Source organism: Gopherus flavomarginatus, chromosome 4 (genome assembly GCF_025201925.1).
Source record: "Gopherus flavomarginatus isolate rGopFla2 chromosome 4, rGopFla2.mat.asm, whole genome shotgun sequence".
Lineage (NCBI taxonomy): Eukaryota > Metazoa > Chordata > Testudines > Testudinidae > Gopherus > Gopherus flavomarginatus.
In genome coordinates, this window is record NC_066620.1 from 56,456,695 (window position 1) to 56,483,055 (window position 26,361).

At 43.0% G+C, this 26,361-nt stretch overlaps 1 protein-coding gene across 9 annotated transcripts in view; it reads right to left on the reverse strand.

The window, feature by feature from the left end:
- Window positions 1-26,361, reverse strand: part of ENAH (ENAH actin regulator) — a 190,547-nt gene that overhangs the window by 123,849 nt on the left and 40,337 nt on the right. The window lies entirely within an intron of this gene.

A 26,361-nucleotide genomic window follows, 5' to 3' on the forward strand; every position in this document is an offset into this window, starting at 1 on the left:
TGTTAGTCTATAAGGTGCCACAGGATTCTTTGCTGCTTTTACAGAACCAGACTAACACGGCTACCCCTCTGATACTTGACACATTTTAATGTACATTCTAAAATGTATCTTATAAGTACTGATCAAAATATACACACTCCGAGAGACACGTCTAATGCAATCTCTATTATATGTTTTATTTTATATGCTTTCATTCATGAGTCAGACATGAAAAACATGTTAAACTATCAAGCCCCAGAAGGTAACCATTACATAAGTTTGAAATATTTGTATTCTAAGTTAATTTAAAACATTTCCTATAGTGGTGGGTCATTCTAAACCAATGAAACCAAACAATTTAAACACTAATAATAAGATGCCAAACATTTCTAATTGGCCTGTGAAAATGTTGTGCACCAATATACTTGCTTTATTATCATTTCATTCAGTTCTTCAGATATAAATGAATATATATGTTGATCCTAAATCAAATACAAGTTCAAAAAGTATACTAAGCTTTTCTATTTCCAAATGCTAATTTAAATATAGCAAAACCATGTCCTGCTCTGAATATTATTCCTAATACCCAATACCTTCTTACCAAGTTACGCTTACATATGGTGCACAAACCATAAATTTACTGTTCTAAACTCAGCAAGAGTTAACTTGCACACATCTTTCAAGTTAGCTATGCTGTTTGTAACCATGAAGTCAAGTTAAACTAAAAAGTATATTCTTTGTGTGAATTCCACTCCCATCACATGCACACACACTAAAAAAAACAAACATTCAGCTTAATTTGAATTAAAAGAACCATGGTATAATACATTAAAATCAGATAAATTAACAGGCTTGAACAGCTACAAACAATGCATATGTAATTCATCCTGAGAGAAAAATAATACCAAGCACATCCGTGAAATAGGAATCTACTTGTGACTGATTTTGCTACATAATTTTCCAGCTGTTACTTGGCTGTCCCTTTTTTCTGGGTTTAATAATTCTCTCACTGCTAGTTGAACAGAAATTTTGAATGCACATATTCCCGAGTCTAAGTAGTAGCTACTGTCAAAACCTCATTTTGAAGAAATGCATTTTGCAGGTGCAAATCTTCTTTAGGTTTCTTTATAATTTAATCTCTCATGTGAAAATACAATTCATAGTTGCACATTATAGATTAATTTTAGCCATTTGTATTCAAAATTGAAAACATTTATTTCATTGAAGGACTGGGACAAACTTTTCTTTCCCAATTTATCCTTTTTGGAGAAAGAGACTTTTAATATCTATAGCAGTGTTACAACCTGGTTGAGCGAGCCCTTCTGTACAGTTAGACTATTGTGAGTGGACCCAATCACTCTCAATCCCACTTCTTCCAAGCCAACAGTCATAGTTTCTAGTTGTGGTACTCTAGGGCACAATCCCAGGCTCAGATCTGCTGTTCGATGCCCCTTCTTCGGAGACTGGATGCCCAACAGCCCCAAACCCTGAAGTTGGGCTTCTCAAGTCTTCCAGTCTCTTACACCCTCTCCTCCCCCACATAGGCTGCAGGCATACTGGACTTTTAGTTAACACCTTTGGGGACATGGAAGGAAAGCAAGGAATACATGCTTAAAGGAATTTCTTAACCACAGTGACTTTACTCTTAAAGCACAAGAAAATTACATATCTTTGAAAACAACAGATCTCAAAACAGCCTGGAAACATCCCCTTGCCCTAGTCTGATCTCATCCCTTTTGAAAGTTGGAGGTTTGTCAGAGTTTCAGGATGGGCAGAATCCCTCCTGCTCTCTTTCTCCTGGCAAGTCCTTACAGTGATTGCAGTGATGATCAGCTCCCTGAACAGAGCAGAACCTCACTTGTTCTTGGATAAGGACCCTGTTTCCAAGCTTGTGCTCCAACTGAGATGCCACAGATACCCCCCAATCATGCTTGCCCCTTACTCCTGTGGGCTCCTGAGTAGAAAATTCATTGTTCCAGGGAAGTGGGCTACTAGTTGATATGATTAAAGTCACTGGCTCCAGACTGGAGTCATGATGGTTCTTACCATTAGTTCTTCAACGAGGTATCAAACACCTTTCCCAGGCAAGACAGCTGTCTGGAATGATGCACAACTGGTTATCTTTGACATGTTCGGGTTTGTGCAGTCAGTGTCCAGCATTTCCATATAGAGAACAAGACAGAGCTCATGATCTAACCCAGACATATCGCATTCTGTCACACATAGCTCACAAGTAAAGTAGTAACTGTCCATACTAGTCAAATCATGATAGAAACATACAGTAGAACTTCAGAGTTATGAAACCAGAGAGTTATAAACTGACCAGTCAACCACACAACTCATTTGGAACTGCAAGTACACAATCATCATCAGCAGAGACAAATTAATAAAGCAAATTTGTGTTTTTTTAAAGAGGTCTCAGCATGGATCCCACTATAAGTGTACATACAGCTCTGATGTGAGATCAGAGTCTCCTGAATAGCAGTGTCCATCAGGGCCATGTATGTGCTCAGACTCTCTGTGCTAGGGCATAGAACATGGAGTGGCTATAGTCGGCCCTCACTTCCATCAGAATTCAAAGCCCATTTTAGCAAAAGACTCCAAAAGCAGGGATGCAGGGTGGGTTGTGGGGTCCACAGGAAAAAAATCTCGAAGTAACAGTTTTCTTCTGTAAGTATATGTCAATGTGGAGTCCTCTGTAGGTGACTGGCAAGCAGTATCTTCTTCAGGAAGCGGGAAAGAGGAATATCAGTTAAAATATTATTGCAGTACTACTCTTCCAAACTTGGCATCAGCCCTGACAGACAACTGCAACGCATAAAGTTTAATGATATGGAGTTAAAAAGACTTTTCATCATCTTGCAGATTTCAGAAGTCAGCACATTCCTGATGAAGACAAAGATGTCACTTGAGCTCTGGTGTGAGCCTCGATGTTCACTGGGAGAGGTACACCAGCCAACAAGTAACATAGCACTGTATTATTCATTTTGATGAGATGGCCCAACTTTTAGAATGACCGGCTGTAGACAGAACCAAACTATCCAGACTATCATGTAATAAAGCAAGGCTCTGGAAAACTCCAGTAAGTTGAGTAAGGCTTTGGGAAGACGACTAGTAGATTATGAAACTCAAGAGACTACCTGGGGGATGAATTTCAAGTGACATTCCAGCACTACTTTCTTGCTATATAATGTTACATAGTGAGGTTCAAAATTTACACTAATTGTAAGCTCAACTGTAAGAAGTGGATAACAGTTTATGCAGCGTCACAACAACCTGTAGCAACAAATGTTGATGGGAAAAGGTGTAATCGGAGAGACAAAGACTGAATTAATCTGAACAAAAAGTCCTACTGATATAACTCAACAACAACATTAAGATCATGGTTGCTAAACAAGAAAAGCATGAGACTGGAAGTTCAGTGAGCAAATATTGGCATGTTGGAAATCAAGCCTGAAAATCTGTGAAAAAAGTGAGAGGATGGAATACTTCATCCATCACTTCTTTTCAGGAATTTTAAAAAATGACTTTGGAGGGAAATACAGATGAGTAGAGGCAAAGCTAAAGGGGCAACTGCTGACTGAAACAAGAGAAGGAAGGAACTTCGCCATCATGACTGCCACCCTCACTATCTCTTGGTATCCCAGCATTGACCGTAACATCAGCCCATTTTCATCCTGATTCTGAGATGTCCTGATGATCAGACCAGGCCCGAGAGAGGGAGCCAGATGACACCACCACCTCCATCAGCTAAATCCCGAATCACCACCTGGGACATAAGACTGTGTCTTTCCACACCCTCCCAAAGTGTCCTTTTCTTTCCCTTTCTTTTTCCCCACTCTCCTCTTTTTCCTTTTGTCTAATAAAAGTCTGGCTTACCTGGCCAAGACTGCATATTTTGCAGTAGTGCTATAAATCTGTCACCAGAAAAGCAGTTAAGAGCATGCCCAAAACAGTCCAATGGTAGTACCAGTTTGCCAGACCTCAGAGAGGCTGGTAAGCCTGTGCACTGTGCCTGTATTTTTACAGCAGTGGGTGGCAAGTGAGAGTCAACACCAAAGACAGAAACCACATTTTCTATTTTTGCTGTTCTTTTTCTTTTTCCTTTTGTGTACGTTTGTCTTGTTTTGTCTTATAGGAAACAGGATTGGACTTCAACAGCAGCAGCGACAGCTCCAGCCCATCTCAACTAACTTTTTCTCTTTTCCCGTCAAAGGACAGATGATATCATCTAAAGGACTGTAAAACAAACAAATTTTTTTCCTTCCAAAGACCCTGGTCACAGATTGTCTGCATAGGAAGTCCACTAGGTTGTTGCAGACTCCCAGAAAATGAATACCTACTGGGGTTATTCTACGTGGATGGCTTCATGTCCAAAATCTGACAGCCTCAAGCAGAGGAAAACACTACCACATGCCTCTTTGCTAACTTACGTAGTGTGTCATGGACATGTCAATCACGAATAGCACCTTGGAGTTTTGGAGAACAGGACGTTTATGTGAAAACCCCCATCTCCAAAGGACCAAGTCCCCTGCATTTGTTGATAGTTCAGATGGGCTCCCCAACCTGTCACTGACCTGTGATTAAAGGTGTTTGTAGGGGAAAGAGCTGAAAAACATTGAATCATAGAAATTTAGGGCTGGCGGGACCCTTGAGAACTCATCAGACCAGTCCCCCAGTGAGGCAGAACCAAGTACACCTAGACCATCCCTGACAGGTATTTGTCTAATCTGTTCTTAAAAAATTTTAATGACAGGGATTCCACAACCTCTTTTAGTAACCTATTTCAGAGGTGAACTATTCTAGCTAGGACATGTTTCCTAGTATCAAACCTAAATCTCCCTTACTGCAGATTAAGTCAATTACTTCCTGTCCCACCTTCAGCAGACATGGAGAACAACTGATTACCATCCTCTAACAGCCATTAACATATTTGAAGACACTTACCAAGTCCCCTTAGTCTCCTCCTCTCCTCCCAGATTAATCAGAGCTTTCCAAACCTTTCCTTACAGGTCAGGTTTCTAAACCCTTTATCCTTTTTGTTTCTCTTCTAGACTCATCAATTTATCCACTTCTTTCTTAAAGCGTGGTAACCAAAACTGACCACCATGCTCCAGACGCGGCCCCACCAGGACAGAGCAGAGTAGGACAACTACTTCACATATCTTACATATGACACTTCTGTTATTACATGCCAGATTACTAGCCTTTTTTCCCCAACTACTTCTCATTGTAGAGACATAATCAATTTGCAACCCATTATAACCCAAAGATCCTTTCAGCAGTATTACTGCCTAGCCAGTTATTCCTCATTTTGAATTTGTGCATTTGATTTTTCTCATACATGTAGTACTTTGCATTTGTCTTTATTGAATTTCATCTTGTTCATTTCAGAGCAGCTCTGCAATTTATCTGGACTTGTGAGAGGCCCCAAGCCATCGTAGTTTGAACTGATTCTCACTCAAGTAACCTCATTTGCATTGACAAGAATCTGTCCTTAAGGAAGTATGCTCTCGTAGACCTGAAGTCAAAGCTCCTGTGATCGCTATTATCAGCGATAGCATACAAGACAATTTTTTTTAGTTCATCAGGAGATGAAGCTAGGAGAACAGGTAGATGGCGTACTCTAGGCATGCTGTCATCACTGCTAGGATCTGCCTTCAATCATCATTGATAGTAACATATCCATTAACAATCCATGACTATATACAAACATGAATGTGAAAGTAACCGTAACTGGCCAACTATTTTTAATAAGAAAGCATGCATCAATTGCTATAGTTCGGCCACCCCTGCAGTTAATTAAGTTGATATAAAATCACCTGAGTCACATTTAGGACATCTGGATAGCACAGCATTTAGAACACTCAGTGGTAGCCAATATTTACTACTTACATCGACCAGATATTAATTACTTTTTAAAGACAAATTCTAAAGCCTATTTGGAACTGGTCTCAATACATTAAAGTCTTCAACCAAAGTGAAATAAAAAAAGGAGAGTGGGGTACATAGAAGATGAACACTATTATCAGAGTCACTTCTGGTTTATATGCTTTAATATTCATTTTACTGTGAGATTCAATATAGTCAGATCTCTCGGTTAAGCTGTTACAGCTTAACTTTATGGCGTGAAAACCTACACGACTTTCTGTTCCAGAAAATGGTGAGGGTGGTGAAGTACATCGTATTCTTCCTTTAAAGAATCAGTAGTGAACCAACACCACAGCATGATGGCAAGCGTACTCCCAGGGGAATTCTGTGCCAAAAATTAAAAATTCTGCATGCAGTATGTAAAAATTCTGCACATATTTGCCAAAAATCACACAACACACTCCCACCAGTTTCAATTATTTTGTAATTTATTTCAAAATGCCTGTCAACAAGTATGTCTGTAACAATACAGACAACAAAAGAGATTCAGGAAATTATTTTTGACAAAGATTCCTTACTAGTCATATCAATACAGAATTTTGAGTAACAAAATACAGAAACTTATTTCCCTTCAGAAGGCTTGGGAAAGTCAAGGGTAAATTAGCTCATTATAAATTTCAAACTTAACTTGTAATAGCACAAATTTTCTAGTTTTTCCTAAAGTTGCATCTCATCCATGGACAAGTTGTACTGTAATACCTAAAGTTGAAAGCCTTAAGAGAGTTGCATACCAAAGAAATCTCCCTAAAATAAATCCATTCAATTTTGTGTGTTTCATAATTTGTTCTTTTGTCTGTGGATAAAAAAAACACACCTGATGCAAATAAAATAAGAGCTTGTCCCACCGCAGCCCATCTGTTCTTCCTCTGTGATTTTCCAGTTTTAGTGGCAACCATTTCCACAGCAACAGACAAATATTAAACAGGTGTAAGACTTCATTGCAGGACAAGCAGAAGAAAGTTTTTACTCAGATAAGCATCTTGATGTCAGAGATAACTCACAATTCCATATAATGAAACATTAACCATCCTCCTAAAACTTCAGGACTTGATGAAAGCTGGTCAAAATATATTTCTTACTAAATAAACAAACAAACTGAAATCAAAATGGAATAGTTAATTCACATTTTAGCTTGTGTTCCATTCCCCTTGCTAATATTAACTATGGTAAGGGTTTAGTCACCATTACTTTTTTTTTTTTTTTAAACTGAAGACTGGAGCAAAATAAGCATAAACCACCTCAGCCTGTGTGTCATCCATTATTAGCTCTCCTTCTCCACTAAGTAGTCGACCTACACTTTACTTTCTTTCTCTTTCTCCTAATGTATTTATAAGATCTTTCTGATTTTATCCCCTACATGCCCAGGTTGTTGTTTTGTACTCACAAACTGTCCATGTTTCTGCTTTTTGCAAGATTCCTTTTTTGACTTTCAGGACATTGAGGAAATCCTGATGGATAGGGCCCTACCAAATTCATAGTCCATTTTTGTCAATTCCACAGCCAGAGGGTTTTTAAATTGACCAATTTCACATTTTCAGCTGTTTACATCTGAAATTTCACGGTGTTGTAACCATGGGGGTCCCTACCTAAAATGTACCCAGAAGTGGGTCTGATCTCCCCACCCAGCCCAGCAGGGACACTCAGCCAGGAGCTCCCTGGCTGCGGCACTTCCAGGCGAGGGGGATATCGGATCCACCTCCACAAAGTCTCCTCCAGCTGCAGGAACCTCCAGTGCTGGACAGGAAGCTTCCTGCAGGAGGGCGAGGCACTCTGAAGTGGGTCAGATCTCCCCGAGAGTGACCGTACAGGGCTAGGACAAATCCTTTCCCTCTCCAGCCCAGCCAGGACTTGCAGCTAGGAGCCCCCCAGCTAGGACACACCCAGCAGCAAGGGGGAGATCAGATTTCCGGGGAAGGGTTTATTTCACGGTCCATGACACATTTTTCATGGCTATGAAATTGGTAGGGCCCTACTGATGGAGCCATGTTGACCTCTTAATAGTCTTTCTACCTTTCCTTCATATCAAGGTAGGTTGCTCTTATGCCTTTAATATTGTCTGTTTCAGAACTGTCTGCTCTCCTGAATCCTCTTTTCCCTTAGATTTTCTTTCTATGGGACCTTACCCATGAGATTTCTGAGTTTGTTAAAATCTGCTTTTTTGACATTTACGGGATTGGACTAGACCCAGAAAGCTGTAACCACCCCTGTTGTTCACAATAATTCACTGTCATTATAAAAGACAAAAGCACAAGGTTTGTAATTTACCTTAACATAAGTAACACTGCCACAGTGATTTAAGAATTACATCTTGTATATTTCTGGCTCATTAATAAATCTCTTTTCTGCAGAACCTTTACCTGTAATTTCTCATCTAAGATATTTCTCTAGGTCTTGGGGATGGACTATATATTCCAAATAATCACCAACATGATGACTCAGGGCTAAAGCTGAATGCAGAGAGGTGAGGAGTTTGAACAGCAATCTGTGCTGCTCAAAGCATTTCACGAGGTATCACACAACTGGTCACACACAAAGATTGTTTTCAGTGTACTCAAAGCAGACATCTCTGTACAAACACAGCATTCTCTCCTTTCTGTTTGTAAGCAATATGTTTTGAAATTTCTTACTAAATCACCAACATGGAATATATTTTTACATAAAATAAAGTCTTTGCATTACAAAAAACTTTCTCCTGCCCACTCTTCATATACTGGAAAGTTAAAACAGATAGATCACACAGAGAGCTATGAAATGGGTTATTTTAGTTTACATTTTCTCTTCATGTTCCTCCAATAGTTTCATGCCACCTGAATCCAGATTCTTTCTGCTCTAATAAAATCCATGTTTCCACTCATTCCTCAAACATCTCCCTTATAATAAATATATGGAGATATACCTATCTCATAGAACTGAAAGGGACCCTGAAAGGTCATTGAGTCCAGCCCTCTGCCTTCACTAGCAGGACCAAGTACTGATTTTTGCCCAGATCCCTAGGTGGCCCCCTCAAGGATTGATCTCACAACCCTCGGTTCAGCAGGCTAATGCTCAAACCACTGAGCTACCCTCCCCCCTTCAAAGCAGCTTCTCTCTTGCTTGTACCAAAACGTTACCCAGAAACACTGCGTTCACTTCATCTGTTTAATTCCTTCATGGGGGACTCAAATCAATGGCTCTGCAAGCAAAGGTTCTACGCAATAAACACACTCAGGTCCTGTATGAGTGTCTGTGCTTGCTAATTTCATGCAATGGAAGAGAACATTAGTATTGCCTGGCTCTTTCATCTCCTCAAGAGGAAAAAGAGTACTTTCTCGATGGTTCTTGCTTCAGGAACAGTTTGTTAAATATCTTCAGCTAGAGATTGGAATTAAACTGGTCTGAAGGACCACAGAAAGGTTTGAAATCCTAATTCACAATTAATGCAGTTTACACAGTCTGCAAATGTAGACAAAGGTTTATGCTGCTACAGTTAATTTAAAATGTTTGGTTATAAACATCTGCTTCTAGGGAAGTTTGCTCACCTGTTACTTTCCCTCTTCTGTGCACAACGGTTTTTGGTTAAGTTATATTTGACAAATTACTACCAATTTCGCACTCACATAGAAGAAAAAAAGAAATTTAGACCTACAACATGTAAATTGGTGGAATTACTTATTTTATTCTTTAATGAAAGCTAGTATTTTACCTCATACAAGTAGGTGTGCTGCTCCCACCCGGAGTGCCAGCTCTGCAGCTCCCACTGGCTGAGATTCACAGTCAGTGGGAGCTGTGGGGGCAGCACCTGCAGGCAGGGGTGACACACCGAGCTGCCTGGCTGCGCCTCCACCTAGGAGCTGGAGGGAAATGATGGCCACTTCCAGAAGCCGCCTGAGGTAAGTGCTGCCTGGAACCTGCACCCCTCATCCCCTCCTTCACCCCAACTACCTACCCCAACCCTGAACCCTGTCCCACATCCAAACTCCCAGAGCCCTCATCACCTCCTGCCCTCCGAACCCCTCAGGCCCCACTCGGAGCCCCCTCGTGCATCCCAAACCCCTTATCCCTGGCCCCACACCACAGCCTCACCCCAACCCCGTGCCCCAGCCATCACCCCCTCCCACACCCCAACCCCCTGCCCAGCCTGGTAAAAATGAGTGAGTGAGCAACAGCTGGGGAGAGTGAGCGAGAGATGGAGGGCGGGGGGTTGGAGTGAATGGGGGCAGGGTCTCTGAAAAGGGGCAGGTCCTCGGGGAAGGAGGGTTCAGTTTTCTACAATCAGAAAGTTGGCAACTCTACAAATAAGGACAGCTGGCTTCTATTAAACCTGTTACTATAATATTAGCAAGACTCTTCTATAGCATACACAAATATCCAACATGCCAAACATACGTCCATGTAGCTACTGTTTGTTTACAGATCATCCTCTGATGAATAACCTCTCTAAAAATTGTCAGGCAGTACTGCTATGCCTACAGATTTTGAGGAGTGAGGTAAACATCCTTTTTTATGCTTCTTATTAGGACACTAGGTTCTTCCAAATGGCAGTGAAAATTTTCTAAAGCTATTTAAAGGACTGATTTTTTTAAAGTCCTATATTTTATACAATTTAAAGAAATCCTATTCTTCTAAATTATCAGAAAAACACAGCAACTATCATCTACTTACTTTTATATAGGCAACTGCATCAAAACCAAAAGGAACATCCAACATTTTAACACTCAGTTACTCTTGTATGCCAGACATTCTTAAAACCCTCATGATAAATATCCAACACAACAGTGCACTTTTCACAAATTCTGCACAGAACCCCTAAATGAGACATAGAACTAGAAGCTTGAAAGCAATGCCCCAATTTCTAATTAAGTCAGAATCACCTGACATGAACATCTGTTCCCTAAAACGAACACACTTCTGAAAGCTTAGCCTTGTATTATATTTTCCCACTTCAATCCTCTTTAAAAGCAGTATATGAATTTTAGTGCATGCAAGATGCAGTCACTCATTTAACTAAATATCAATAAAACTTATGAAGTCCAGAATTAAATAGGAGCACTGTAGGCAGTTACAAACTTCATTCTTCAATCTGCTCCTTTCTGATTAAAGATGTATTCCCTAGAGCTGTACAATTACCTTTACTACTTGATATGTCATTTTCTCCACTGAGACTAGTTAGGCTTGGGGAGTTTCCAAATTAGGAACTGCAGAATCACAACACGTTTTTTATACACCAGTTTAAATTGCCTATGAATCAGAAAGCTATTCATTATTTTTTGGGTATTTTTGCTGAATTGCTGAAAACAGATATTTTTAAGAGGGAGATTCATTTACAAAGCTAAGCTAATAGGTTGAAGAAATCTTTCCAATCTAAAAACAAAAGCTGAGTAAACATGTTAATGATAACAGCCTTACCTCGTTTCAGCACCTATTTCCATACAGTTTAAAAGTGAAAATGCCACAAGTGGCCAATGGTAATACAGCCAACTTGACAAATTGCATATCTTAAGATCCCTAAAAAGGTACACACCCGGGGAGATAAGCAAGGAGCTCCTAAGGGCTTCTGCTAGGCAATTCTAACAATTTTATACTCTGAACTACTTCAACTTTGGCATAATGTCTTCACTTCTTGATGTAGATAATCTTGTCAATGTTTGCATTCTCCTGAGAACCTTCATTTTGAGAGGATTATAGAGAACATTATAGTTAGGCAGTTCTGGCAATAACTGGACTCCTAAGATTTCTTGGATCCCAATCAATCAATTTTAAGCATACATAACATTCAGAAACTGCAATGGCTATGAAGAAATAGATAGAGAAGTGTGTGCATGTTCATTCTTTAGATCAAGAACTTTTGATAGTTGACCACTAGATGTTTATTATCTACTATGGGGATCCTAGCATGGGTACACAGAATTGCTCTAGATTGGCTGCATTCCTTTCTTTCTACAGTCCCAGATGGTAGTATAGAGTAACTACGTGTCTGACTCGAGGAAGATGCACCTAGTAATACATACTGTCATACCTATGTTCATAAACTGATGCTCATATGTTGGTTCCTTTGTGCTCTTTAATATGAAGGTAGCAGCAACTTGTCCTGTTGTCATAAACAGAGTGTTAAGGGTTAATGTCTCTTATACCTGTAAAGGGTTACAAGCAGGAAACTAGACACCTGACCATAAGACCAATCAGAAGACAAGATACTTTAAATTCGGGTGGAGGGAAGTTTGGGTGTGAGATCTTTGTTCTTCTCTCGGAGGGTCTGAGAGAGACCAGACATTACTACACGCTCTCTAAGTCTCTTTTCAAGAAGAAAGTAAAAAACAGGAGGTTTAGGGTTTTTTTTTTAAATTGCTTTATGCTATTTGCATTTGTGGATCTGGCTGGTTAACTTTTATATGTGTAGTTGCTGGGAATATTTTGATTTGTATTGGTATTGGGGGGAAGGTCTCTTTCTGGTGTCTGTAAGCTATAGGACCCTGTAATAGTTACATCTTGAAGTTACAGAGATAATTCTTTACTTTTTCCTTTCTTTTATTAAAAGATTTCTTTTTAGAGAACCTGATTGATTGTTTTTTCCCTGTATCAGAGGGGTAGCCGTGTTAGTCTGGATCTGTAAAAGCAGCAAAGAATCCTGTGGCACCTTATAGACTAACAGACGTTTTGGAGCATGAGCTTTCGTGGGTGAATACCCACTTCTTCAGATGCATGTGGTGGAAATATCCAGGGGCAGGTATATATATGCTAGCAAGCAAGCTAGAGATAACGAGGTCAGTTCAATCAGGGAGGATGAGGCCCTGTTCTAGCAGTTGAGGTGTGAAAACCAAGAGAGGAGAAACTGGTTCTGTAGTTGGCAAGCCATTCACAGTCTTTGTTCAATCCTGAGCTGATGGTGTCAAATTTGCAGATGAACTGAAGCTCAGCAGTTTCTCTTTGAAGTCTGGTCCTGAAGTTTTTTTGCTGCAGGATGGCCACCTTAAGGTCTGCTATAGTGTGGCCAGGGAGGTTGAAGTGCTCTTCTACAGGTTTTTGTATATTGCCATTACTAATGTCTGATTTGTGTCCATTTGTCCTTTTCCGCATAGCAGAGGGGCATTGCTGGCATATGATGGCGTATATTACATTGGTGGATGTGCAGGTGAATGTGCAGTGATGGTGTGGCTGATCCGGTTAGGTCCTGTGATGGTGTCGCTGGTTGTAGATATGTGGGCAGAGTTGGCATCGAGGTTTGTTGCATGGATTGGTTCCTGAGCTAGAGTTATTATGGTGCGGTGTGCAGTTACTAGTGAGAATATGTTTCAGGTTGGCAGGTTGTCTGTGGGCAAGGACTGGCCTGCCACCCAAGGCCTGTGAAAGTGTGGGATCATTGTCCAGGATGGGTTGTAGATCCTTGATGATGCGTTGGAGGGGTTTTAGCTGGGGGCCATATGTGATGGCCAGTGGAGTCCTGGTGGTTTCTTTCTTGGGTTTGTCTTGCAGTAGGAGGCTTCTGGGTACACGTCTGGCTCTGTTGATTGGTTTCCTTATTTCCTCGTGCGGGTATTGTAGTTTTGAGAATGCTTGGTGGAGATTTTGTAGGTGTTGGTCTCTGTCTGAGGGGTTAGAGCAGATGCGGTTGTACCTCAGTGCTTGGCTGTAGACAATGGATCGTGTGATGTGCCCAGGATGGAAGCTGGAGGCATGAAGGTAGGCATAGCGGTCAGTAGGTTTTCGATATAGGGTGGTGTTAATGTGACCATCACTTATTTGCACCGTGGTGTCAAGAAAGTGGACCTCCCGTGTAGATTGGTCCAGGCTGAGGTTGATGGTGAGGTGGAAGCTGTTGAAATCGTGGTGGAATTTTTCCAGAGACTCCTTCCCATGGGTCCAGATGATGAAGATGTCATCAATGTAGCGTAGGTAGAGAAGGGGCGTGAGTGGACGAGAGCTGAGGAAGCGTTGTTCCAGGTCGGCCATAAAGATATTGGCATATTGTGGGGCCATGCGGGTGCCCATAGCAGTGCCACTGATCTGGAGATATATATTGTCATCAAATTTGAAATAGTTGTGTGTAAGTTTAAAGGCACAGAGCTCAGCAGCCAGTTGTGCTGTGGCATCATCAGGGATAGTGTTCCTGACAGCTTGTATTCCATCTGTGTGTGGGATGTTTGTGTAGAGAGCCTCTACATCCATGGTGGCTAGGATGGTGTTTTCTGGGAGGTCACCAATGCATTGTAGTTTCTTCAGGAAATCAGTGGTGTTACGGAGATAGCTGGGAGTGCTGGTGGCATAGGGTCTGAGTAGAGAGTCCATATATCCAGACAGTCCTTCAGTGAGAGTGCCAATGCCAGAGATGTTGGGGCGTCCAGGATTTCCGGGTGTGTGGATCTTGGGTAGTAGATAGAATAACCCTGGTCGGGGCTCTAGGGGTATGTTGATTTCTTCTGGTGTTAGTGTAGGGAGTGTCCTGAATAGATGCTGTAGTTTCTTAGTCTATTCCTCAGTGGGATCTGAGGGAAGTGGCCTGTAGAATTTGGTATTGGAGAGTTGTCTGGCGGCCTCCTTTTGGTAGTCAGACCTGTTCATGATGACAACGGCACCTCCTTTATCAGCCTCTTTGATGATAATGTCAGGGTGGTTTCTGAGGCTGTGGATGGCATTGAGTTCTGCACGACTTAGGTTGTGAGGCAAGCGATGTTGTTGTTCCACGATTTCTGCCTGTGCACGCTGGCGGAAGCATTCAATGTATAAGTCCAGACTGTCATTTCGACCCTCAGGAGGAGTCCATGTGGAGTTCTTCTTCTTGTGCTGTTGGTGGGAGGGCACCTGTGTATCAGTGCACTGTTCAGTGTTGTCCTGGAAGTATTCTTTGAGTCGGAGACGGCGAAAGTAGGCTTCCAGATCACCACAGAACTGTATCATGTTGGTGGGGGTGGCAGGGCAGAAAGAGAATCCCCGAGATAGGACAGACTTTTCTTCTAGGCTGAGTGTGTAGTTGGATAGATTGATGATATTGCTGGGTGGGTTAGGGGTACCACGGTTGTGGCCCCATGTGGCAGGTAGGAGTTTAGACAGCTTACAGTCCTTTTTCCTTCGTAGAGAGGTGAAGTGAGTAATGTAGATCTCCTGTCTTATTCTAGTGAAGTCCGTTTGTATAGAAGTTTGGTTATTAATGAGAGTCTCCAGGTTGGAGAGCTCTTTTTTGATGTTTTCCTGTTTGCTGTATAGGATGCTGATCAGGTGGTTCCTCAGTTTTTTTGATAGAGTATGGCAATCTCTCACTGTGATCTGTGTAGTATGTAGATAGCAGTGGATTTTTTACCTTTAGTCCATTTGGTATGATGTCCATCCGTTTGCATTTGGAAAGGAAGATGATCTCTGTCTGTATTTGTGCAAGTTTCTTCATGAGGTTGATGGATTTCCACTCCATACGGCTAAATGCAGTGCCTTGCATGGTGTCAAGTATCAGAGGGGTAGCCGTGTTAGTCTGGATCTGTAAAAGCAGCAAAGAATCCTGTGGCACCTTATAGACTAACAGATGTTTTGGAGCATGAGCTTTCGTGGGTGAATACCCACTTCTTCAGATGCATGTGGTGGAAATATCCAGGGGCAGGTATATATATGCTAGCAAGCAAGCTAGAGATAACGAGGTCAGTTCAATCAGGGAGGATGAGGCCCTGTTCTAGCAGTTGAGGTGTGAAAACCAAGAGAGGAGAAACTGGTTCTGTAGCTGGCAAGCCATTCACAGTCTTTGTTCAATCCTGAGCTGATGGTGTCAAATTTGCAGATGAACTGAAGCTCAGCAGTTTCTCTTTGAAGTCTGGTCCTGATCAGCCACACCGTGACTGGTTCATTCACCTGCACATCCACCAATGTAATATACGCCATCATATGCCAGCAATGCCCCTCTGCTATGTACATTGGCCAAACTGGACAGTCTCTACGGAAAAGGATAAATGGACACAAAACAGACATTAGGAATGGCAATATACAAAAACCTGTAGGAGAGCACTTCAACCTCCATGGCCACACTATAGCAGACCTTAAAGTGGTCATCCTGCAGCAAAAAAACTTCAGGACCAGACTTCAAAGAGAAACTGCTGAGCTTCAGTTCATCTGCAAATTTGACACCATCAGCTCAGGATTGAACAAAGACTGTGAATGGCTTGCCAACTACAGAACCAGTTTCTCCTCTCTTGGTTTTCACACCTCAACTGCTAGAACAGGGCCTCATCCTCCCTGATTGAACTGACCTCATTATCTCTAGCTTGCTTGCTAGCATATATATACCTGCCCCTGGATATTTCCACCACATGCATCTGAAGCAGTGGGTATTCACCCACGAAAGCTCATGCTCCAAAACGTCTGTTAGTCTATAAGGCGCCACAGGATTCTTTGCTGTTTTTTCTCTGTTTCCCTTGTTTTATCCCAGGGGATTGGGATAACTCACCAGGACGGGTGTGGGGGAGACGGGAGGGGGAGAGATAAAATCTCTCTCTGTTTTCCTTGAATCTGTTTGCCTCTTTGTGGAAGGGAAGGGAGATGCTTCTCTGTATGGTGATTTAAGAGGTTAGATCAGTATCTCAGGATAGCCCAGGGAGGGAAGTTCTGAGAGGGGGAAGGTGGGGGAATGGTTTATTTCTCCTAGTTTTAAGAACCCAAGGGATCTGGGTTCTTGGGGTCCCCAGGGAAGGTTGGGGAGGTCAGAGTGCCCCAAAACACTATATTTTTGGGTGGTGGCAGCCTATCAGATCTAAGCTGGTGATTAAGCTTAGGGAAATTCATGCTAGTATCTCATTCCTGGACTCTAAGGTTCAGATTTGAGAAAGAATGCTATGACACCTGTGTTCATCAGTATTCAGTAAAGAAGATAGCAACTTTCTTTAGAAGCAGATCTTTGACACATTTTCCAGTGTTTTTGTCACCTTGAGTTTGGACTATTTCAGCATGCTCTGCATCTGAAACATTTTTTAGTAAACACTCTTCCTATTCTTTGTACTAATGTCCACATAGGCATTAAAATGGGATTTTCATAGCTGCATGCTTCCAGAGTGGGTAGCAGGATCATCCTTTACATGCTGACGTCCAAAACAAGGTGCATTATATATAAATATCTCTTCCATCTTCCTCTGAGCACTAAGCATGAAGAAGAGTTCTGCCAAAAGAAAGGAAATGGTATGGTCTAAGAGTGGATGACCAATATGCAGAACTTGGTGAACTTACGTATCGGTCATGTGGCCCTCTAACATATCTCAAATACAGCAGACAAATACATGGAGATATAATTATTGGTACTCCTCAGGAATGAACTTTGATGCTTTACTGAAAGAAATATTGCTTGAATTTACTTACGGAATGAATGCTATGAGAGCTGAGAGGACTACCTGTCTGAATTAAGAGTACAATGCTGTATCTCCCAATGTCAAATAAAAAACCTCATCTGAGTGGAGATAGTAGCCATTGGGATGTCTTATCTAATGGATAGAAAACATAATACCACCTCCTGCAGATGTTTCATCTAGATAGTACTGCAAGAAGCAGAATGAGGTTCCAAGGTCATGTTCTGTGACTTAGAAGGTTGGAATAAGGTTGATGTCCTAAGGAAGCATTTAATGTTTGGATCTGTACAAAATTACTTTTTCTGGTACATGTGTGAACATCATGCTACAGAGATTTTGATGTATTTGCTAGGACACTCTTATACACCCCACAGTAAGACCGTCCTATAGGGACTCAAGGCTGCTTGATTGTTGTTCAGTGATTTTGCCCCAGTCAGTAGACAACGTTCTATTTGTTGGTTTTTCTTTTGGGGTCCATGAGATTAACCATGACTCCAATTATTTATTCACTGTCTGGTCCTGGAGGGACAATTGGTTTTGCAATACCAGACCTTCTCTGAAAGACAGACATCAGAAAATCCAAGGCTAGGTAAACAAGGTCTCAGAGTCATAGCCTCCAAATCCTGAAAGGCATAAAATAGCATACAGCCACTCTCTTGTTCTTATATTTTGTACTGTCCTGGTGACTAGTAGAGGGGGTGAAAAGACATAGCAAGGACTTTGCCCAGCTTTGCAAGAGATCATTTACCACTTCTTCTACTATGTCCTGACACAGAGAGACCTCAAGCCACTTTATTTACTGTTTCCAGATACAAAAGAGGACAATCATCATTCCAGCAAGTTGACTTACGACTGAGATATTTCTGGGTGTAGAAGACACTCTGCTATTCCAACTTCTGCCATATAAGATTTGGTGTACCCTGGTGTTGACAGCATCTGTTGAGTCTGGTGCCCTCTGGGGTATTGGGTGAGGAGATGGGTGAGCAGTTGGAAGAGTGGCTGCTGGTACAGGATATAGTGACTCAGGTGAGTCTTTCCATTTGATGCGTTCATCTTCTGGGCTTTACTCCTCTCATGGAGATGGGGAGCTGCTTGCCTCCACGCCAGTTCCTTTGCAATCCTGCCAGTCTCCTTTCCTGCCAAGGAAGCGGGGGAGCTGAGGCAATTCTGCCCAGCATGCGCTCTTTCTGCCCGGAACAGCTGACCTCTCAATCCTCATGGTGCCTTCCTTGCCTGAGAAATTAGGCTGGATACAAATCTACATTTTTAAAAAAATAAAAAGAAACCTACCTAATTTTAAACTGAAAAAAAAATCAGATTTTAAATATAAAAATATTTAAAAATAAATTTGAAATTATGACTGCCTATACTAAAACTTAACCTTACTGTAATATATTAAAGTCATTTAAATGAAAAAAAAATATTGAAGCAGTACATGTTTGCTGCTAAAAAGTTTTAAAGAAAGTCAACACTGACCTGGTGGAAATCACTGGCTAAGCACCTGGAACCAGAGTTTGTTAAAATGTTAAACCAGCTTTTGACTGCAAAAACTTCTTTTTGCAGATGCAGAGAAAATTTCCCCTTCATTTTAGTTTATTCAAGTAGTTCAGTTTAATCACTAGTTCTCGCAAAGTCAAGAAACCAAGTGGGAACTGAAAAAGCAGGAGGGCTTGTTTTTCCTCTTGCAATCTATGAATAAAAATTTGGTGAGAGATCATGAGATTCACTAGTTCTGGAATCCTAAGGATGTGGTGACCAAAAACAAACAGTTCAATTCACTAACTACACACACCACTACCTTTAATAAACTAGTTTAATACAAAACCATGACTTCTTCTAAGTCCAGCACATTTAAGGTAGTTTTATTTAAGTAATTAAAATTTTTAAAAAGCTGTTTTGTGCATTCTTAATGGAATTCCAATTTCCATCCAAATACAGCTTAACAAAACAAGTAAAAAAATTAATCTAGTTAATCAAAAACCATCATTCACTGTTTTCTAATCCAAAAATGTAAAAATTAAGAATTCGATAAAATGTATTTTAAGTTATATAATTACTTAAATAAATGTCTATAGATATAGTTTATTCTCTTAATTAGAAGAAAGTACAAAATTTAGTGTAAAGACAAATTGTGCACAACCAATAAGAATCAGCTTCTCTCTAGAAAATTTACTAAAAAAAATACAAATGAAAATTAAGATGAAAATCAATTTAAATCATGTTTTCCTATTTGCCGATTGAAATTAGTAGTAAAAACCTGACAGACCCAAAAATGATTAGTATCTCTTTCTGGATGTAGATACAGAGACTGCCAATCAGCTTCTCCCTTGAACCTTCTCGTAGGATCCGAAGTGCTCAGCACATACCGCAGGAAACCTCATCATACTGGGAGCAATATCTATACTATATGTGCCTCATAGCTTCAGTCCTTCAGTATTCCTGCATAGTATCACACGGAAGTAAAAATGAACCATCTAGCTAGACTACAAAGTTCATGAATAATCTGCATGAGTGACCTCCCAACTATTAATTTAATTTCTGCCATTCTGCTAAGAGATTTACTCTAGTTCCCTAGTCTGTATAATATAACAAGGGGCCTATACAAGCTGCGTCCGAGTTCACTTCAGCTTGAAGCACCTATACACAGCATGCTTTCCAAAGCTGTTTCAGCAAGCTAGACAGTACTCAATCGCGATCAACAGCGAGCTTCAGTACCGGGTGCAAGTAGAAAAGGTGTCCAGACAATTTTTGTGCGCCAGCACAGGATGATCTATTTATATCAATATTCTAGATTACAATGTTAAGTCTTTCTGCATTAATGAACCATCTTCACAATTCTAAAAACCATAGGTACTCTGATATTACCTGAACAGTTCATGAGTGTCTTTCATAATTTCAGAGAGGAAGGAGCCCTTACAATTAAATTTTCTCTGTGCCTTTCAGTGCCACTTCTGCTAACCTGCACATGAAGATACTCAGACTCTAGACTTGTGAACTATCAAGGAGCCATGCCCCAAGGCAGAGGATCTTAAGTTGGAATGAAGTGAAAGACCTGCATCTTGGGAGAGGAGATGAGGACTGACTTGAAGCTTGATTGCCAGGCAGACAGACAGATGAAACAGGTAAGGATACCAAGTTGGTCTCAGTCAAGTTGGAGCTACAAGGATAAACCTGGCTTTAACCTGTCTGATCTTGTTCACCACTCTCAGTATTAGGGGGCTTGGAGAGGAAACATAGAATAGGTCCTTTGTCCAAGGTAGGAGAAAGCCGTTTCCCAGAGAGTGATGGTCGCCTTACACCTCCTCTTGAACAGAACAGATGAAATGTTTTGTTCACAGAGGTGGCAAAAGAGGTCCATCTCTGAAAGTCCCCAATTTTGGAATATACTGTGGAGAGTTTGAGAATCCAATCCCTACTTGTAGCCCTGGGAGAAACACCTGCTGAGAACATCAGATATGGTGTTCTGAATGCCAGGGAGGCAGACAGCTGAAATAGGAATATGATTGGTTATGCAACAGTACCATAACTTCACTGCTTAGTCACACAAAAAGGGGGCTCTTGTCCCTCCTTGCTTGTTGATAGAAATCATGCAGGCCATGTTTTTGTCTATAATGATCCTGGTTGATATGCCTTTGATGAGGGACAAAAAGGCAGGCATTCCTGGCTGGCCTGAACTCTAACAGGCTGATGTGGGCAGTGGTTTCCTAGGCAACCATTTCCTGGACTTTGTGAGTATTGAGATAGGCTCCCCCATCCCAAAAGGGATGCATCCATCATCACAATGATTGTTGGAGTTGGACCAAACAATGCCTGCATTGACATTGTACTGATCTTTCCCAAGACTAGATAATATTTAATATGACAGGGAACCAAGACATGTTTGTCTAAAATGTGCTTGTTCAGTGTCATTCTGAGTCAGCCCTGGAAGTAATGAAGGCATAACCTTGCATGATTGGTAACAAAAGTACAAGCTGCCATATGACCCAGGAGTTGTAGACAGTTTCTTACTGAGGTTTGAGGACACTCTTGAATGGTCCTGACTAGATATTATGTTATGAATCTGTCCAGAGGAAGATAGGCCCTGGCTGTCAATGAATCCAAGGATGCCTCAATGAACTTATTTTCCGTACAGAAATTAACATGCATTTTTTAACACTGAGTTAAAGACCCAATTCCAGGAATAGGAAAAAGGGCCATCTGAGTGGATGACACCATTGCTTTGTAAGAAAGACCCTTGAGAAGCTAGTCATCGAGGTACAGGAATACTAAAATTGCTCTTGAAGATAAGTGGCCACCACCTCCAGGTCCTTTTAAAACACTCCTGGGGCCCAGGAGAGTCTGAAGGGAAGTACCCGGTATTAAAAATGATCCTGGCATATAAGCAGCACAGGTATTTTCTGTGAGATGGGTATATCCCTATCTGGAAATAGGCATCTTTTAGGTAGAGGGCTGAAAACCAATCTGATGCATTTAATAAGGGAATTATAACTGCAGATTTACCATCCTGAACTTCTGAGACTTTTCGAATTCGTTTAGTAGTCTTGGATCCAAAAATATGTCTCCGCGCTCCATCTTTCTTTAGTATGAGGAAATACCTCAAATAGAACTCCTTCTCCTTGTGCAGAGCTGGGACTGGCTCTATCACTCCTATTCAAAGAAGGGATTTTATTTCTTGTCTTAGTAAAAGTTCATGAGGGGCTCCTGAAGAGGGACGGGGAAGGAGCGTAGAAAGGAGGGAGGAATGTAAAATGGACAGATTAGCCCAATTATTACCTCTGTGACCCATCCATCTATAGTGATCTGCTTCCATGTATTATGAAATTGGGAAAAATCAGTCTCAAAATGGGGGAAAGTGGGCGACATGTTGCAGCTGGCGATCTAAAGATCGGAGAGGATTTGATCCTCGACCAATCTGTCAAAACAGATGTTCTGATGTTGATTGAGTAATCACAGGAGGAGGATGAACATCCCTCTTCCTATAAACTTTAGATCTCTTCCAGGGGAGGGAGGGAGGTGGGTCTTTGAGACCCTGAGAATTGAACCAGAAGAGATTTCTGGGCTGAATTTTCTTTTATTCATAGAAGTACAGACAACAAGAGATTGAAACACGGCTCTGGAGTCTTTCAATGTGTGAAGAGACTCCCCTGTGGTTTCTGAAAACAACTTCAAACTATTAAAGTGGAGGTACTACACAGTGCTTTGGACCTCTCTGGGAAACCCCAACAGATGGCGCTAGGATGCCCTGTGCATAACTACTGCTGTAGAGACGGACCAGGCAGCAGTGTCAACAGCATCTAAAGATGCTTGAAGAGACTGCTCTGGCTAATAATTGTCCCTCAGCCATAATGGCCTGAAATTGTTCTTTTTTGTTCCTTTTGTGGACAGCGATCAATAAAGATCCATGAATTTACTGTAGTTTGTGGAATTGTATTTTGCCACAATTGCTTGATAGTTAGCAATCAGAAATTGGAGAGTCACGGATAAGTAGGACTTGAAACCAGCATTGTCTGTGGCCTGCTGAGTGATGGCATGAGAGGAAAATGTGTGAACAAAGGACCATGCTGTAGCTCTACAGATGTCCTGGATAGGGATGTGCGCCAGGGAGGCCGCCAAAGACACCTGCGTGCTCATCAAGTGGGTTCTGACAATTGGCGGCAGCAGAACCCGAGCCAGGTCGTAACAGGTCCTTATGCACGAGGTAATCCAATTGGAAATCCTCTGCGAGGACACCAGGTGACCTTCATCCTATCCACTGTAGCACTGAAGAGTTGAGTTGATTTTTGGAAAGGCTCAATACATTCTAAGTAGAAAGCAAAGGTCCCCTCCTCACTGCTCTTGTGTGGTCTGGGACAGAACATCGAGAGGAAGATGTCCTGGTTCTTTTGAAAGGTGGAGACCACCTTTGGCAGGAAGGCCAGGTGGGGCCGGAACTGAACCTTATCTTTGTAGAAGACAGCGTACGGAGATCCTGAGGTCACGGCTTTAATTTCAGAGACCCGTCTTGTTGATGTCACCGCCACCAGGAATGTGACACCTTCCATGGCAGGGGAAAAGGGAGCAGGAACCCAGTGGCTCAAAGGGCGGGCTGGTGAGCCTAGAGAGGACCAAGTTAAGTTCCCACTGTAGGATAGGAGTCCGTACCTGTGGGAAGAGTCTCTTGAGGCCTCTCAAGAATCTGTCACGTCATGAGAAAACCCTGTCTGGCCCTGGATCAGTGGGTGAAAAGCGGAGATGACCACAAGACGCACTCTAATGGAAGTGTGCGCCAGGCCCTGGTTCCTCAGATGAAGCAGGTAGTCTAACAGACTGTATGGAAGAATGCGAGGGAGAGATGCCACACACAGATGCCCAGTGGGAAACCCTTGTGCACTTGGCAAGGTAAGTCAGTCTGGTTGAGGGCTTCCAGTTCCTAGGAGGACCTGCTGGACCTCATCTGAGTGGGTCCTCTCCTCCGGGTTCAGCCACGCAGCATCCACACCAAGAGGTGGAGGGACATCAGCTTTGGGTTCAGGAGCTGACCAGGGTCCTGTGACAGCAGGTCCCTCTCTGGCCCCTGCCCAACTGACCGGGCTGATGCCAGGTTCACGAGTGTGCTGAACGAGTGCTGGCAAGGCCACGCTGGGGCGATCATGATAACCTGGTGCCTTGTCTCTCTCTCTTTGCCAAGACCCTGCTCATGAAAGGAAATTGGAGGAAACGCGTATATCAGGTTCCCTGACAACAACACGAGGAAGGCACCGGAGAGGGAGTCCTTGCCCAGGCCTTTCCGCGAACAAAACCTGTTTAACCTGGTGCCGAAAAGGTCCACTTAGGGAGTTCCCCACCTCTTGAAGATCATGCAGGCTATCTGTGGGTGGAGTGACCACTCATAGTGAGAAAAGTCCCTGCTGAGGTAATCCGCTAGCGTGTTCTTGACGCCAGGGAGATGACAAGCTTTGAGATGGATTTCGTGGCTGATGCAGAAGTCCCAAAGACAGAGTGCCTCTTGGCAGAGAGTCGACAAACGTGCTCACACTTGCCTGTTGATGTAGAACATCAAGGCTGTGTTGTCCATCAGAACTCTTATCACCGTGCCTGACAGGTGAGGTAGGAAGACTCCACATACCAAGCGGACCACCCTCAGCTCTTTGACGTTTGCGTGTAACATCTCCTCCAGGGACCACATACCCTGGGGTCTGGAGGTCGCCACGGTGCATGCCCCAGTCGAAGTCCGTGGTGTCCAGTACCAACTTGATGGAGTGATGGGAGGTGTCAGTCAGAACCCCCTCTAGAACAGTCATGAGATCGGTCCACCATCACAGTGAGGCGAGTGCCGTCAGGGGAATGGTAAAGACCTTGTCAAGGTGAACTCTGGACTGGGAATAGACCGTCATCAGCCATTGCTGCAGGGGTCACATCCAGAGCCTGGCATGGCAGACAACATATGGGCACACTGCCATGTGACCCAGCAGACGCAGGCAAACCCTGGCCGTAGTCAGGGGGAACGCAGAGACCTCCGTGAGGAGGTCCGTCAACATTTGGAACCTTTCTAGTGGCAGGAACGCTCTGGTGCGGGTCGAGTCGAGCACCGCTCCGATGAACTCTATCCTTTGCACCAGAACTAATGTAGACTTTTTGTTGTTCACCAATAGGCCCAGTGGCTTGTGGCACCGCAACATCCTCTTGGACCTGAGACCTGGAATTGCTCTTGACTAGCCAGTTGCCGGGATATGGGTAGATCTGGATACCCCGACACGTGAGGTAAGCAGCCACCACTGACATGCACTTGGTAAAACACTCTGGGTGCTACCGCCAGGTCGAATCAGAGGACCACAAAACGGTAGTGATGGGGCCCATTGTCTGTGACTTTGAAAGATCGGCATGTGGAAGTATGCGTCCTTCAAGTCGAGGGAAGCATTCCAGTCTCCCAGATCCAGGGAGAGGATGCAGGCACTCCTGGTGGAGTTGACTCCCTTGGCCCTGAGATTTCTATGGTTTGAACTGCTTACGGGAACATACAGCCCCCAAGTTTTCAGGGTAGTGCGGGAGTCCTTAAGGCCATGCAGTTTACTGTCCATTTGTTCTGCAGACAGGGCCTGACTATCGAAGAGGAGGTCCTGCATCAATTGCTGAGCCTCCGTTGACAGACCCGAGAGGAGCAGCCAGGACGCCCTTCGAATGGAGATGACCAAGGTCATGAGGCAAGCCGCGGAGTCTGCTGCGTCTGAGGCTGCTTGGAGGGTCACAATCACTGCAGCCGTGTCCTCTTTGAGGATTGCCCGGAATTCCTTACTGGACTCTTCAGGCAGTAAGACCTTAAATTTGGCCATAGATTGCCACATATTGTAGTCATAGCAGCCAAGGAAGGTTTGGTGGTTGGCTACTTTCAACTGAAAACAAGTATATTTTTCGCCCAAACAGATCTAGTCTCTTCAAGTCTTTATTCTTGGGCATATCCCTGGGTTGACTCTGCCTCTCTCTCTCTGGTTAACGGCCTCAGCTATGAGGGAGTTTGGGGCCGGGTAAGTATAGAGATACTCGTGGCCTTTAGCTGGCACAAAATATTTGCACTCAGCCCTTTTTGAGATGGGTGGCAGGGAGCAGGGGGTTTGTCATACGGCATTAATTATTTTCGATATCCCCTTGTGTAGGGGTAAAGCCACTCTAGTGGGTGCTGCAGTGGCTCCTTAAGTGCCTCTGCTTGGAGTGCCAGGTTAGAGGTGACCCTCTTCAAAAGCTCCTGATGAGCCTTGGCATCATCTTGTGGAACTGTGTGAGGGAAACCCATAATCGCTTCATCCAGCAATGATGAGGACGAAGCGAATGCTGAGGGATTCACCACATCCCCGGGTGGTCCAACTGGCTGCGCCCTTAGATCTTCATGAGCCGGGGTGGTGGGGGGCGGTGTCTTCCCCTGAGGGGCCTCCACCTCCGGAGGAGGGCAGGATGCTGTGGCCAATGGCCTGAGGCCCATGCCATCAGTCAGGCAGCCTGGGAAGGCTGGGTAAAACCCCATGTATTCCAGGGGTACCATGCTGCCAGCCATTGGCCCATGGGTCAGTTGCGGTGCCACTGAGGTCGACAGTACCACTGGTGTCAGGGCCTGTTCTGCTACCAGAGACTCCTGATCAGCACTGGAGTTGTAAGCAGAATGGCTGCTGTGGAGTGACCATGAACAGCAGGC